Genomic DNA, 14,206 nt, shown 5'->3' with positions numbered 1-14,206 from the left:
CAACCGTGAAGCACGGGGGTGGCAGCATCATGTTGTGCGGGTGCTTTGCTGCAGGAGGGACTAGTGCACTTCACAAAATAGATGGCATCATGAGGAGGGGAAATTATGTGGATATATTGAAGCAACATCTCAAGACATCAGTCAGGAAGTTAAAGCTTGGTCGCAAATGGGTCTTCCAAATGGACAATGTCCCAAGCATACTTCCAAAGTTGTGGCAAAATGGCTTAAAGACAACAAATTCAAGGTATTGAAGTGGCCATCACAAAGCCGTGACCTCAATCCCACAGAAAATTTGTGGGCAGAACTGAAAAAGTGTGTGCGAGCAAGGAGGCCTACAAACCTGACTCAGTCACACAAGCTCTGTCAGGAGGAATGGGCCAAAATTCACCCAACTTATTGTGGGAAGCTTGTGGAAGGCTACCCAAAACGTTTGACCCTAGTTAAACAATTTAAAGGCAATGCTACCAAATACTAATTGAGTGTATGTAAACTTCTGACCCACTGGGAATGTGAAATAAACTGAAATAAATCACTCTACTATTATTCTGACATTTCACATTCTTAAAATAACTGATCCTAACTGACCTAAGACAGGGAATTTTTATTAGTATTAAATGTCAGGAGAAAAACTGAGTTTAAATGTATTTGGCTAAGGTGTATGTAAACTTCCGACTTCAACTGTAGCTGAAAAGAGAGAACAGTAACTTATTAGTTCAGGTTCATGTTTTGCCTACTGATACTACATTCTCATCTTCTGCTCATATACATATTACTACATTATTTAATCCAGTATTGTAACTGCTTACTGTACCCCTCTCCACTGATCTCCACAGTGACCTGCTCAAAGGGTTCCAGGACTCTGCACACCTCCTCCACCACCTCCCATTCCTCTTGGGTCAGAGCATCAACAGGTGCATTGACAATGGCCAGGGTAGAGATGACGGCATCCTTTGACTCAAGAAACCGCTTCAACATATAAAATGTTGAATTCCACCTTGTAGTGCAGTTTTGTTTAGGCCTCAACTCAGGCATCACCATCTGGCGTTGTGTAGACTTTAGTTTTTCAGCACCTACTGTGCCCCTGTGGAAGTATTCCACAGCTGCTTTCACTTTGTCCACAGTGGGCTTCATCACCTTCAGAGCATCTCTTACAATCAGGTTGAGTGTGTGGGCAAGACATGGATGATGTGTCCATTTTAAAATGTTCATGGCTTTGGTTATGTTATCTACACTGTCGCTAACACAACAGACCACTTTTCCATCTACTTGCCCTTCTCTGGCCACTCTCAACAGTTCCTCTGTCAAGTTCTCTGAGCTGTGTCTGTCGCTGAACTCAAAGCAGTCCAGAAGACAGCTAGACATCGAAAAATCTTCAATGAAGTGACATGTAACCGACATGTAAGAAGTGGTTACCCTTGATGTCCAGCAGTCAGTGGTAAGGCAAACTGCAGTAGCTTTTTGGACTCTTTCCCACACTGAAGCCTGTGTGCTCTCGTACAGCTGTGGAATAAGTGATTTGAAAGGGTTTTCCTGCTTGGAATTGTGTACATTGGATTGAGACTATTGCTATATTTTCTAAAACCTCGGTCCCCCACGACCGAAAATGTCTGGAAATCGGTGGCAATCATTTTCAATATCAACTTGGCCTTGTTTTGCTACAGACATAGACTTTGGCATAAACTGGTCCATAGAAGGCTGCGTTGCTGTGGGTCGCGGAGTAGGCCTACTTGACTGAGTGGGTACATCTCCATGTGTGGAGGTGCTGGCTCCACCACTATCACTAGCAGGCCTGCTAGTTTCTCGAAGCTCCGCTACAGCTAGCTTCACAGTTCGCATATGCCGGCGTAGGGTGTGCGTAGAACAGGCTTTATATGAGATTTTGTTTTGGCAAATTCTACACTGTGCTCTAACATTGTCTACATTATTAAAATGCATCCAAATGCTACTGTGCTTCTGACCCATTTTCCAGCTGTTGTTTTCACAGTTGTCCTTCCTCTTTCTCCTCAGCTGCTAAGTGTGACTGAGTGAGTTGGCTCGGCCCTCCCTCATGCATCTTTGGTTCATTGGTTGACACTGCGTGTCTGATTGACAGGATCAACAGGGGAGGCTGTTAGTCTGAGCAGACAGTCAGAACGAATGTGTGCGCTTGAGCATTTAAGCCTATGTTATTTTATTTTTTCGTTCTTTGAATTAGTTAATTCTATTCATTTAAATCTTTTCATTATTCATACCTTAATTTTTTTATAAATAGATTCGGCTCTTCTGATATGCGAGCCGGCTCCCATCATTCACCTACAAGAGCCGGCTCTCAGAGCTGACTCGTCCCTCGAACGACCCATCACTACTGGGGAGTGAGCGAGAGAAGGTAGAGGAGAAGGCTTGGCTTGAAGCGCTGGGCATCTTGTGGTGACATGCATTATCTGAATTAGGCCAACAGAATTCTACCTACGGAGGAGCGGCTTCTATGGAGGAACTTTGCATGTCTGAACTTCAGAGTGTTGGCTTAACGTTGGAACAGAGAAGCTAGCTAGCTAACAAGCTTGTGTGCGCAGAGCGGCATCAGAATTTAAAACACATCTTATCTTTTCGTAGTTAATAAATCCAATGTGAAAACTATAGTATCCCTAACTAGAATTGAAAAGGTTAATCCATTATTCTGCAATTCAAAATCTCTCTCCCGGTCTTATGAATCACCCATGTAACTCAGTAGGCTACAGCTATGCGTCGGAGGTGGAAGGGCAGGTAGCCTACACCCACACAGGCAAAGATTATCAGCTGGCAGGTAGACACTGGAAGAAGTTACTGAGTGACAGAGGGAGGATTTTCCATGTGGTTTGTTGCATTTGTGAGACAAAAAAAACTGAACATAAAAGAAAATGATTAACCAGTTCCCATGCTTTTAAAATAATGGTTCTGTTCGGGAACAGTAGGCCTATAGATAATTTTTTGTTCCCGGTTCTGTTACTCAAACTGAATAGTTTCAAATTAAAACATTGTTCCTATATCGTATCGGAACCCATGTATTTTGATACGTATCAAATTGTCTTGAAAGGGAAATATGCACATCCCTAGTTTCAGTTGCATGGTCGCAACAGTCCCAAGCCAGTGCATTTCAGTTGTTTCATTTTGGCACTCTTTTTTAGTTTTAGTCTAGTCTTAGTCATTTTGACTAAAATATCATTAAGTCTGTCACATTTTTGATGATGATTTAGTCTAGTTTGTCAAAAATGACAAAAACAGTGGGCCGTTTTATTAAACGAAATGCCCTTTCACTTTAGTCACATTATATTTGTATTGCCGCAACCTATACTCAACATAAATCACTGACTTCCATGTGCACAAGCATACAGTGCCTTCAGAAAGTATTCATACCCCTTGACTTATTCCACATTTTGTTGTGTTACAGCCTACATTCAAACTGGATTAAATAGATGTGTTTCTCACCCACCTACACACAATACTCCATAATGACAAAGTGAAAGAAAACATGAAATACATAAAACATAAATCTATATTTACATAAGTATTCACACCCCTGAGTCAATTGTAGAAAAACCTTTGGCAGCGATTACAGGAGTGAGTCTTGCTGGGTAAATCGAAGAGCCTTGCACACCTGGATTGTTCAACATTTGATTTGCCCATTATTCTTTAAGCTCTGTCAAATTGGTTGTTGATCAAAGCAGTCTTACCAGTCTCCTCTGGCCTACTTGGAGTAGGCTACACAGTGAGAACGTGCGTAATTGAACATGCTGAACGTCTTTCAGTATGTGAGAAAACATCCACATCGGGCAGCAGGTGAGCGAGTGTCTGAGACCTTCCCTTGACAAGGGAGAAATGTCACCATGGACAATTTCTTAACTTCACGGGCAATGCCATTTCCTTGCAAAGAAAACAAGTCTGGCCGGTACCATGAACAAAGTGAGACGGGAGCTCCCTCCCTGTGCGCAAAATAAGGCACCTGCACTGCCGTACGACGGTGCTGAAGAATGACAAGACAACAGACAAAGAGAAAACCGGAGACTATTACCTGCTACAACCAAACAAAAGGTATGTCAAAGTGTGTCAAGCAAGTGAAAGTTACAACAAAAAACTTGTGTCAACTGTTAGGACAACGGATAACAGCTAAATGAAATCCAACTGATGTCATTGTGTGAAATTGCACACAATAAGCACGAGCTAACAATAGACTATTTTTGACTGCTGTCATGTCGACACATTCATTATAATGCCTTCATTGCATTTGTGTTCACTATTTATCAAGGCCACCTGTTACTTATAATGTTTAGGCTAGAGGTCGACCGATTAATCGGAATGGCCGATTAATTAGGGCCGATTTCAAGTTTTCATATTTTTGGAGGCCGATTTGGCCGATTTAAAAAAAACATATATTTTGGGGACCTTTATGTAAATAGGCTAGTCAGTTAAGAACACATTCTTATTTTCAATGACGGCCTAGGAACGGTGGGTTAACTGCCTTGTTCAGGGGCAGGACGACAGATTTTTACATTGTCAGCTCAGGGATTCAATCTTGCAACCTTACGGTTAACTAGTCCAACGCTCTAACCACCTGCTTTACATTGCACTCCACGAGGTTACGCGAATGCAGTAAGAAGCTAAGGTAAGTTGCTAGCTAGCATTAAACTTATCTTATAAAAAACAATCAATCAATCATAATCACTAGTTAACTACACATGGTTGATGATATTACTAGTTTATCTAGCCTGTCCTGCGTTGCATATAATCGCTTAGGTATACATTACTCCAACCATAAACATCAATGCCTTTCTTAAAACCAATACACAAGTATATATTTTTAAACCTGCATATTTAGTTAATATTGCCTGCTAACATGAATTTCTTTTAACTAGGGAAAGTGTGTCACTTCTCTTGCAAACAGAGTCAGGGTATATGCAGCAGTTTGGGCCGCCTGGCTCGTTGCGAACTAATTTGCCAGAATTTTACGTAATTATGACATAACATTGAAGATTGTGCAATGTAACAGGAATAACGTTTTGTTTTCGAGATGATAGTTTCCGGATTCGACCATATTAATGACCTAAGGCTCCTATTTCTGTGTGTTATTATGTTATAATTAAGTCTATGATTTGATAGAGCAGTCTGACTGAGCGGTGGTAGGCAGCAGCAGGCTCGTAAGCATTCATTCAAAATAGCACTTTCGTGCATTTTGCCAGCAGCTCTTCGCAATGCTTCAAGCATTGCGCTGTTTATGACTTCAAGCCTGTCAACTCCCGAGATTAGGCTGGTGTAACCGATGTGAAATGGCTAGCTAGTTAGCAGGTGCGCGCTAATAGCGTTTCAAACGTCACTCACTCTGAGACTTGGAGTAGTTGTTTCCCCTTCCTCTACATGGGTAACGCTGCTTCGAGGGTGGCTGTTGTCGATGTGTTCCTGGTTCAAGCCCAGGTAGGAGCGAGGAGAGGGACGGAAGCTATACTGTTACACTGGCAATACTAAAGTGCCTATAAGAACATCCAATAGTCAAAGGTATATGAAATACAAATCGTATAGAGAGAAATAGTCCCATAATTCCTATAATATCTACAACCTAAAACATCTTACCTGGGAATATTGAAGACTCATGTTAAAAGGAACCATCAGCTTTCATATGTTCTCATGTTCTGAGCAAGGAACTTAAACTTTAGCTTTTTTACATGGCACATATTGCACTTTTACTTTCTTCTCCAACACTTTGTTTTTGCATTATTTAAACCAAATTGAACATGTTTCATTATTTATTTGAGGCTAAATTGATTTTATTGATGTATTATAATAACTTAAAATAAGTGGTCATTCAGTATTGTTGTAATTGTAATTATTACAAATAAATAATAAAAATAGGCATCGGCTTTTTTTGGTCCAATCGGTATCGGTGTTGAAAAATCATAATCGGCCGACCTCTAGTTTAGGCTACTAATGTAATCATCTGACCTCGTGTCTTTTGACTGTGACTATTGGTGGTTGGGGTATTTTTACATATTTTCCAACACATATGCTTTCTGTTTCATACCTATAACAAAAGGCACTCAGCAAACAAAATTGATTGAACAAGTGTTTTTTTTTACATACAGCCTGTAGTAACAAACAAATAAAATGCTATTTTGTTATTTGAAATCAAATAAAAATCGTATTCTAATGTAACCCAAGGCCTTCAAACACAACTAAAAGATTATTTTTGAGATAGCATTTATGAAATATATTGATTACACTGTTAGAGTGTTGCAGTCAGAATGACTGTTCATTAGCTTCAAGGGGAGTCCATTAAGGCCCAGCGGTTCTAGTGTTAACAATTACAAGCATACCCATAGCATGATGGAGCCACCACTATGCTTAAAAATATGGAGAGTGGTACTCAGTAATATGTTGTATTGGATTTGCCGCCAACATAAAACTTTGTATTCACATTTTTTTTGCAGTATGTTTTGGAATATTTGTATTCTGTACAGGCTTCCTTCTTTTCACTCTGTCAATTAGGTTAGTATTGTGGAGTAACTACAATGTTGTTGATCCATCATCAGTTATCACATGCATTAAACTAACTGTTTCAAAAATCAACTTCGTGGTGAAATCCACACAGTGAGTCTGTGCAACTTAAGCACATTTTTACCATGCCATAACAAAAGAGGTTGAATACTTGAGTCAAGACATTTAAGGCTTTTCCTTTTGAATACATTCTTTTAAATTTCAAAAAATATATAATTCCACTTTGACATTATGAGGTATTGTGTGAAGGCCAGTGACAAAACATCTCAATTGAATCTATTTTAAATTCAGGCTGAAACAAAATGTGGGGAAAATGTAAAGGGGTGTGAATACTTTGAAGGCCTTCAAATTTGCAATCACAAGATGGTGCCGCAAAGTAGTACAGGTTGCACCTCCATCACCTCCACATTGTTGTCCAAACGTACAAGGCGAGCTAAAGACTGTTTCGCCAAGAGATGTAGTCAAATCACTAAACCTCAAGTCCAATTTGAGTCCCAAGTCCCCTGTGCTCGACTCAAAGTCACCAATGGTCAAGTCACGAGCCGAGCGACGAGTCCCTGTGGCTGAAGTCCGAGTCCCAGTGCCCGAGTTCTGGTCCAAATGCTCAAGTCTGAACCCCTGGGTCAACATTAACTCAAAATAAAGTGATTTATCCAGTCAGATATAATAATGAATTAATTTATATAGCACTTTTCTACTCAAAGCGCTTTACATACTAGGGCGAAACTCACCATATCCACCAATGTGTAGCACCCACCTGGGTAATGCATGGCAACTATTTTTGTGCCAGAACGCTCACCACACCAGGTGGAGAGGTGAAGAGCGATATGCCATTTAGGAGGAGGATTAGGTGGCCATAATGAAAAAGGGGGCCAAGTTGGAAATTTAGCCAGGATACCGGGGTTAACACCCCTACTCTTACGATAACTGCCATAGGATTTTTAAATGACCACAGAGAGTCAGGACACCCGTTTAATGTCCCACCTGAAAGACTGAACCTTACACAGGGCAATGTCCCCGTCACTGCCCTAGGGATCTCCTTAGATTAGGAGGGAAGAGTTCCCCCTACTTGCCCTCCAACACCACTTCCAGCAGCACCATCCAAGGACCTACCCTGCTTAGCGTCAGACAAGCCAGCAGTGGGATGCAGGGTGGTACGCTGCTGGCATGTATAGTGGAAAGAGGAATTTAGTCAAATTGTTTCCTATCCCTTTCTGTGCTACCAAATGTTTGCAGATACAGTGCTTTCAGAAAGTATTCAGACCCTTTGACTTTTTCCACATTGTTACATCACAGCCTTTTTCTAAAATTGATTAAATTAAAATACTCTGCGATCTACACACAATATTTTTTTAATTTTACCAGATAAGTTGATTGAGAACATTCTCATTTACAGCAACGACCCGGGGAGTAGTTTCAGGGGGATGAATGAGCCAATTGTAAGCTGGGGATGATTAAATGGCCGTGATGGTATGAGGGCTAGATTGGGAATTTAGCCAGGACACCAGGGTTAACAACCCTACTCTTAAGATAAGTGCCATGGGATCTTTAGTGACCAGAGTCAGGACACCCGTTTAACTTCCCATGCAAAAGATGGCACCCTACACTGGGCAATGTCAATCATTATCCTGGGGCATTGGGATATATTTTTTAGACCAAAGGAAAGGGTGGCTCCTACAGGTCCTTCAACACCACTTCTAGCAGCATCTGGTCTCCCATCCAGGGACCAACCAGGACCAACCCTGCTTAGCTTCAGAATCAAGCCAGCAGTAGGATGCAGAGTGGTATGCTGCTGGCTTAATACCCTCATAATGACAAAGCAAAAACAGCTTTAGAAATGTCAGCAAATGTATAAAATAAAATGTTTTTTTTTTAAATAACTTATTTGCATAAGTGTTGAAGTCAGGTGCATCCCGTTTGCATTGACAATCCTTGAGATGTTTCTACAACTTGATTGGAGTCCACATGTGGTCAATTCAATTGATGGGACATGATTTGGAAAGGCACACACCTGTCTATACAAGGTCCCACAGCTGACAGTGCATGTCAGAGCATAAACCACGCCATGAGGCCGAAGGAATTCTCCGGAGAGCTCCAAGACAGGACTGCGTTGAGGCACAGATCTGGGGAAGGATACAAAAACATTTCTGCAGCATTGAAGGTCCTCAAGAACACAGTGGCCTTCATCATTCTTAAATGGAAGAAGTTTAGAACCACCAAGACTCTTCCTAGAGCTGGCCGCCCAGCCAAACTGAGCAATCGGGGGAGAAGGGCCTTGGTCAGGGAGGTAACCAAGAACCCGATGGTCACTCTGACAGAGCTCCAGAGTTCCTCTGTGGCCATGAGAGAACCTTCCAGAAGGACAACCATCACTTCAGCACTCCACCAATCAGGCCTTTATGGTAGCGTGGCCAGACGGAAGCCCCTCCGTGAAAGGCACCTGACAGTCCAGTTGGAGTTTGCCAAAAGGCACCTAAAGACTCTCAGACCATGAAAAACAAGATTCTCTGGTCTGATGAAACCAAGATTGAACCGCTTTGGCCTGAATGCCAAGTGTCACATCTGGAGGAAACCTGGCACCATTCCTACAGTGAAGCATGGTGGTGGCAGCATCATGCTGTGGGGATGTTTTACAGCGGCAGGGACCTCAGACTGGGGGCGAAGGTTCAACTTCCAACAAGATAACGACCCTAAGCACACAGCCAAGACAACACAGGAGTGGCTTCGGGACAAGTCTCAATGTCCTTGAATGGCCCAGGCAGAGCTTGGACTTGAACCCGATCGAACATCTCTGGAGAGACCTGAAAATAGCTGTGCAGCGATGCTCCCCATTAAACGTGAGAGCTTGAAAGGATCTGCAGAGAAGAATGGGAGAAAATCCCCAAATACAGGTGCCAAACTTGTAGTGTCACACCCAAGAAGACGAGGCTGTAATCACTCCCAAAGGTGCTTCAAAGAGGTTCTGAATACTAAAACGTGATTTCAGTTTTTTTATTTTCAATAAATTTGCACACAATCTAAACATGTTTTTACTTTGTCATTATGTGGTATTGTATGTAGATTGATGAGGGGGAAAAACATCCTTTATGAAATGTTAAATACGGACCACCAAAGCACGATAGAAATAAAAAATATATTTTGAATGGTAAGGGCTATCAAGCTATTTTTGAGGAAGAAAACCTGTCTACGGAACCTGGCTATGAAATGTAGGAGGGTTGAGTGATACTACAAATTCAAAGACAGACTAGTTTTCTCTACTCTAGGCAGAGAAAAACATAGCTAGACTACTAAACTCAATGCTACCATTGTTTTTAATTTTGTAAAGCATCTTGTGTTTCATAGCTACCCTTTGCCTAGTTAGTTATACTGAACAAAAATACAAACAGTTGGTCCTATGCTTCATGTGCTGAAATTAAAAGACCCCAGAAATGTCAAATGTTAAGCATTTCTCCTTCGCCAAGATAATTCATCCACCTGGCAGGTGTGCCATATCAAGAAGCCGATAAAACAGCATGGCCATTACACAGGTGCACCTTGTGTTGGGGACAATAAAAGGCCACTAAAATGTGCAGTTGTGTCACAATACAATGCCATGGATGTTTTAAGTTGAGTGAGCGTGCAATTGGCATGCTGACTGCAGGAATGTCCACCAAAGCTTTTGCCAGAGAATGTTATTTTCTCTACCAAAAGGAGCCTCGAACATCGTTTTAGAGAATTTGGTAGTACATCCAACCAGCCTCCCAACCTCAGACCATGTGTAACCACGCCACCCCGGGACCTCCACATCTGGCTTCTTCAACTGCAAAATCGTCTTAGACCAGCCACCCGGACAGCTGATGAAACTGTGGGTTCGCACAACCGAAGAATGTCTGCACAAATTGTCAGAAACCATCTCAGGGAAACTCATCTGCGTGCTTGTTGTCCTCACTCGAGTCTTGACCTGACTGCAGTTAGGCATCGTATAACCGACTTCAGTAGGCAAATGCTCATTTTTGATCGCCACTGGGAGCAGTGTGCTCTTCACGGATTAATCAAATCAAATAATTTCAACTGTACTGGGCAGATGGCAGTATGGCCGAATGGTTTACCGATGTTAACGTTGTGAACAAAGTGCCCCATGGTGGTGGTGGGGTTATGGTATGGGCAGGCATAAGCTATGGACAATGAACACAATTGCATTTTAGCGATGGCAATTTGAATTCACAGAGATATCATGACAAGATCCCGGGGCCCACTGTCGTGCCATTCATTCGTCTCCATCACCTCATGTTTCAGAATGATAATGCACGGCCCCATGTCGCAAGGATCCGTAAACAATTCCTGGAAGCTGCAAATGTCCCAGTTCTTCCATGACCTGCATACTCAGACAGGACACCCATTGAGCAACGTTCGGGATACTCTGGATCAACGTGTACAACAGTGTGTTCCAGTTCCCGCCAATATCCAGCAACTTCACACTGCCATTGAAGAGGAGTGGGACAACATCCACAAACAACAGCCTGATCAACTCTATGGGAAGGAGATGTGTAGTGTTACAGGAGGCTGCCCTTACTTTTGTTTAAAGGTATCTGTGACCAACAGATACTTATCTGCACTTCCAGTCATGTGAAATCCATAGATTAGGGCTTAATGAATTTATTTAAATTGACTGATTTCCTAATATGAACTGAAATTCAGTAAAATCTTAGAAATTGTTGCAAGTTGCCTTTATATTTTTGTTCAGTGTAGAAGACTGGTGGCGCCTGCGTGATATAGGCTGTGTGTGCCAATTCCTTCCAACTGCTGAACAGAACTGCACTGCTTATCACTGAAAAGCTCTCAATCTCTCCAAAAACTACTGTCCGGTCCACTTAGTAGTCAGATTGTCAGAGATCATTTCATCTCATCTAGTTTTAGTCAACTGAAATGAAAAATCTTTGTTTAGTTATAGTTTATGGGTCCATTTAAATCAGTTATAGTCTCATCATTTGCCACTGAAAAATAGGTGTTAGACAAATAGGTCACCATTTTTGTTGACGAAATGAACACAGGTACATTTATCAGGAGTCCACTGCATTATAAAGTGATGAAACCTCTGATACAACCAAAGTTTGCATTAGGCTAACACTCAAGACTACTACAGCTAGTGATCGAAGAATCACTTATATACCCAGAGATTAGTCTAAACTGCAATAACCGAGGGCGTCAAAGAGTAACCATTAATTTGTTAAACCAATGCCTAAACCTGCAAACGGACAAACATTGCTTCCGTAAAATAAAAACCAAAACAAGGAAACACAAATCCTTACAAATGGTGAAATAAGGCAAACTATCCGAGTTGTTTTTCCAGCTCTGGTAAGATGTAGCAGGAAGGAGAGAAGCAGAGTGACTAATACAAAGTGGTCATTTCCCAGCCCATTTATCTGACAACACATCCATGCTGTACCATCTTCTCCACCTACCTAAATGTCAAGGTACATTTCCCTGTTGTTGTTTCCAGGGGAGTTTTATCACAGTGACATCTTTAAATGACATAGTTCCCATTGTTGTCGTCATCCATACAGGTCTGACTGGGCTTGCTGTAATTGCGCCGCAAACTTAATCTACACCAGTGAGATACAATGTGTGTATGTGTGTGTGTGTGTGTGTGGGGGGGGGGGGGGGGGGGGGGGCATCGGGCATCTACAGAATTCTTCAAAAGTTCAAAACCAGATTTCAGCATCACCTAAACAGCTTAGACCAGTTTATACAGTACCCGTGGACATGGACTCATTGCATTGGAGGTGTTGGTGTGACATGCTGCTCAGTCTCACACCGAGACGTTTTTATATCCCTTCAGCGGTAACTCAAAATCCCCCTTTCAACCTGAGCTCTCAACCTTGAAGCCAATGGAAATGTAACAATATTGATTGAGAATTGTTACAATGTAGGCTAACAGTAGTCAGCTACCATAACAACTGATATGACAATGGTGCCACATTATTGGAGTAGTCGAGTGACCTGTTCAGGTCATAGGTGAGCAATAGTTTGGATTTCACCAATGATAGATAAATCTGCGGGCAAATTCCTGCGATTGTCTGCATAATATGGCAGCTCATTAGCTTGAATATCATCACTTAACAGGCAACCACCGTTTCAACTACTAGGAGCGCACAAGTTAGTTAATAACCTGGAAGGCACGTTACAACGCAAACTATAACGTGGGAATGAAATGCATGCATGATGTCATCTTTATGCCGTAAATGGAACGGCTGGCCATCAGATATTGTGACATCGACTATTCAATGCACCTGCCTGCATGTGTCACAGTGAGTGAATGACCATTGGTTCACCCACAATTCAAACTGCAGAAGAAATGTTCCCATTAGAAAAGTTAGGCATCCTCATCAGCATCTGTGGAACTCAATGTTAGAACAGATGTGATAACAACGCTAGATTACGCAAAATAGCGAACTGATCTGCGCACTTTTTCGTTTCTCCTGCCTACCGGTGTAGTGCGCACACACGCTACCCTGATACTGACAGAGAAACATGCGACAAATAACAAAACCCCAATACAGGTCCAATAAGCTTAACACATGTTAGAAGAGATCATAAGGACACAGTTAAAGCAGTCTACCTATCCAATCATTCTCATGTTATTCTCCCGTTGAGCACGCAAGCCAATAATGACTGTTTCACGATGGATAATAGCGTAGTCTCAGAAGACTAACATCCACGTATTGCCAACTACACCATACATGAAAACGAATGCATGCTTTAGGATCACATCCACAACGACGAGTCTGTCACTTGGCTAACACGAGTAGCAGTTACAGTAGCCGAGCTGGCGTGGATGGCCAGGCAGTGGACATCGCGCACGCTGTCTGGCTGCACAGCCAAGTAGCTACCACTCCCCAAAAAAAACATCTTCCTATTTCCATGGCCATTTACCTCATAAATGCCCATACACTCGACTCGAAACAAGAACACTGCCAACGCCATCAACGGAAGAACAACACAAATCGCGTGAGCTAGTTTACTGGCATTAGCTAGCTAACGTACTCCCCGAAACAACTCAAAAAGAGATAGCAACGCAAGCTACTCACCCGGGTGGGTCTCTGTGGCACTCTCCTCCCTAGGCAAGTTTACAATATATTAGGTAGGCTATCTACAGTATACTCCTAACCAGGACACCTTGTTGTTAGAGGTAGATATATCGCTAAACACGACGGACTAGCTTCCAACGTTAGTCCGACGCTGGGGCTGCTGGCTTCTGTTCTTGACTTTAAGTGCTCGTCTCACTCAGCCTTCCACGAAAGTCAACGTCGAATTATTAGATGTTGGTTTCCTCTAGCTTTCCTACACTCTATTCGAAGAACCCCCCCAAAAAAAAAAATATTATCGACGAAAGAAGCAAAACCACTCCAACCACCCTCCTACTCTCCGAAAGGTAGCATACTCCCTGTAACTGTTTACCAGCGTTACATCAACTCAAACACGGATCTATTTCCACACACGAGTTGATACGGCTGATTTGGGGGGGGGGGGCTGAAGTGTAGAGAAACACGTCGCTTTTTTCCGTTATGGCAGTACAAGGCAGTTTTCAGTTGTGCACCAGTCACAAACAAGACTGCTCGCAGCCGAAGTGTTGTTAGCCTATTCTATTGCACTGGCAGTGAAAAGTGTAACAGAACGGTCTACAAAGCAGGAGAGAAAAAATACAAATAATTCTGCAGCGTGTAAA

General features: G+C 42.2%; 1 protein-coding gene across 1 annotated transcript in view; it reads right to left on the bottom strand.

The window, feature by feature from the left end:
• Window positions 1–13,955, bottom strand: part of LOC115174492 (bromo adjacent homology domain-containing 1 protein) — a 71,880-nt gene extending 57,925 nt beyond the window's left edge. The window contains exon 1 of the mRNA XM_029733073.1: window positions 13,569–13,955. The gene's annotated coding sequence lies outside the window, so the exon portion shown is untranslated. The remainder of the gene's footprint in view (window positions 1–13,568) is intronic.
• Between the last annotated feature and the right edge of the window lie 251 nt (window positions 13,956–14,206).

This window comes from Salmo trutta, chromosome 35 (genome assembly GCF_901001165.1).
Source record: "Salmo trutta chromosome 35, fSalTru1.1, whole genome shotgun sequence".
Lineage (NCBI taxonomy): Eukaryota > Metazoa > Chordata > Actinopteri > Salmoniformes > Salmonidae > Salmo > Salmo trutta.
This window is presented reverse-complemented; position numbering and strand designations above follow the sequence as displayed.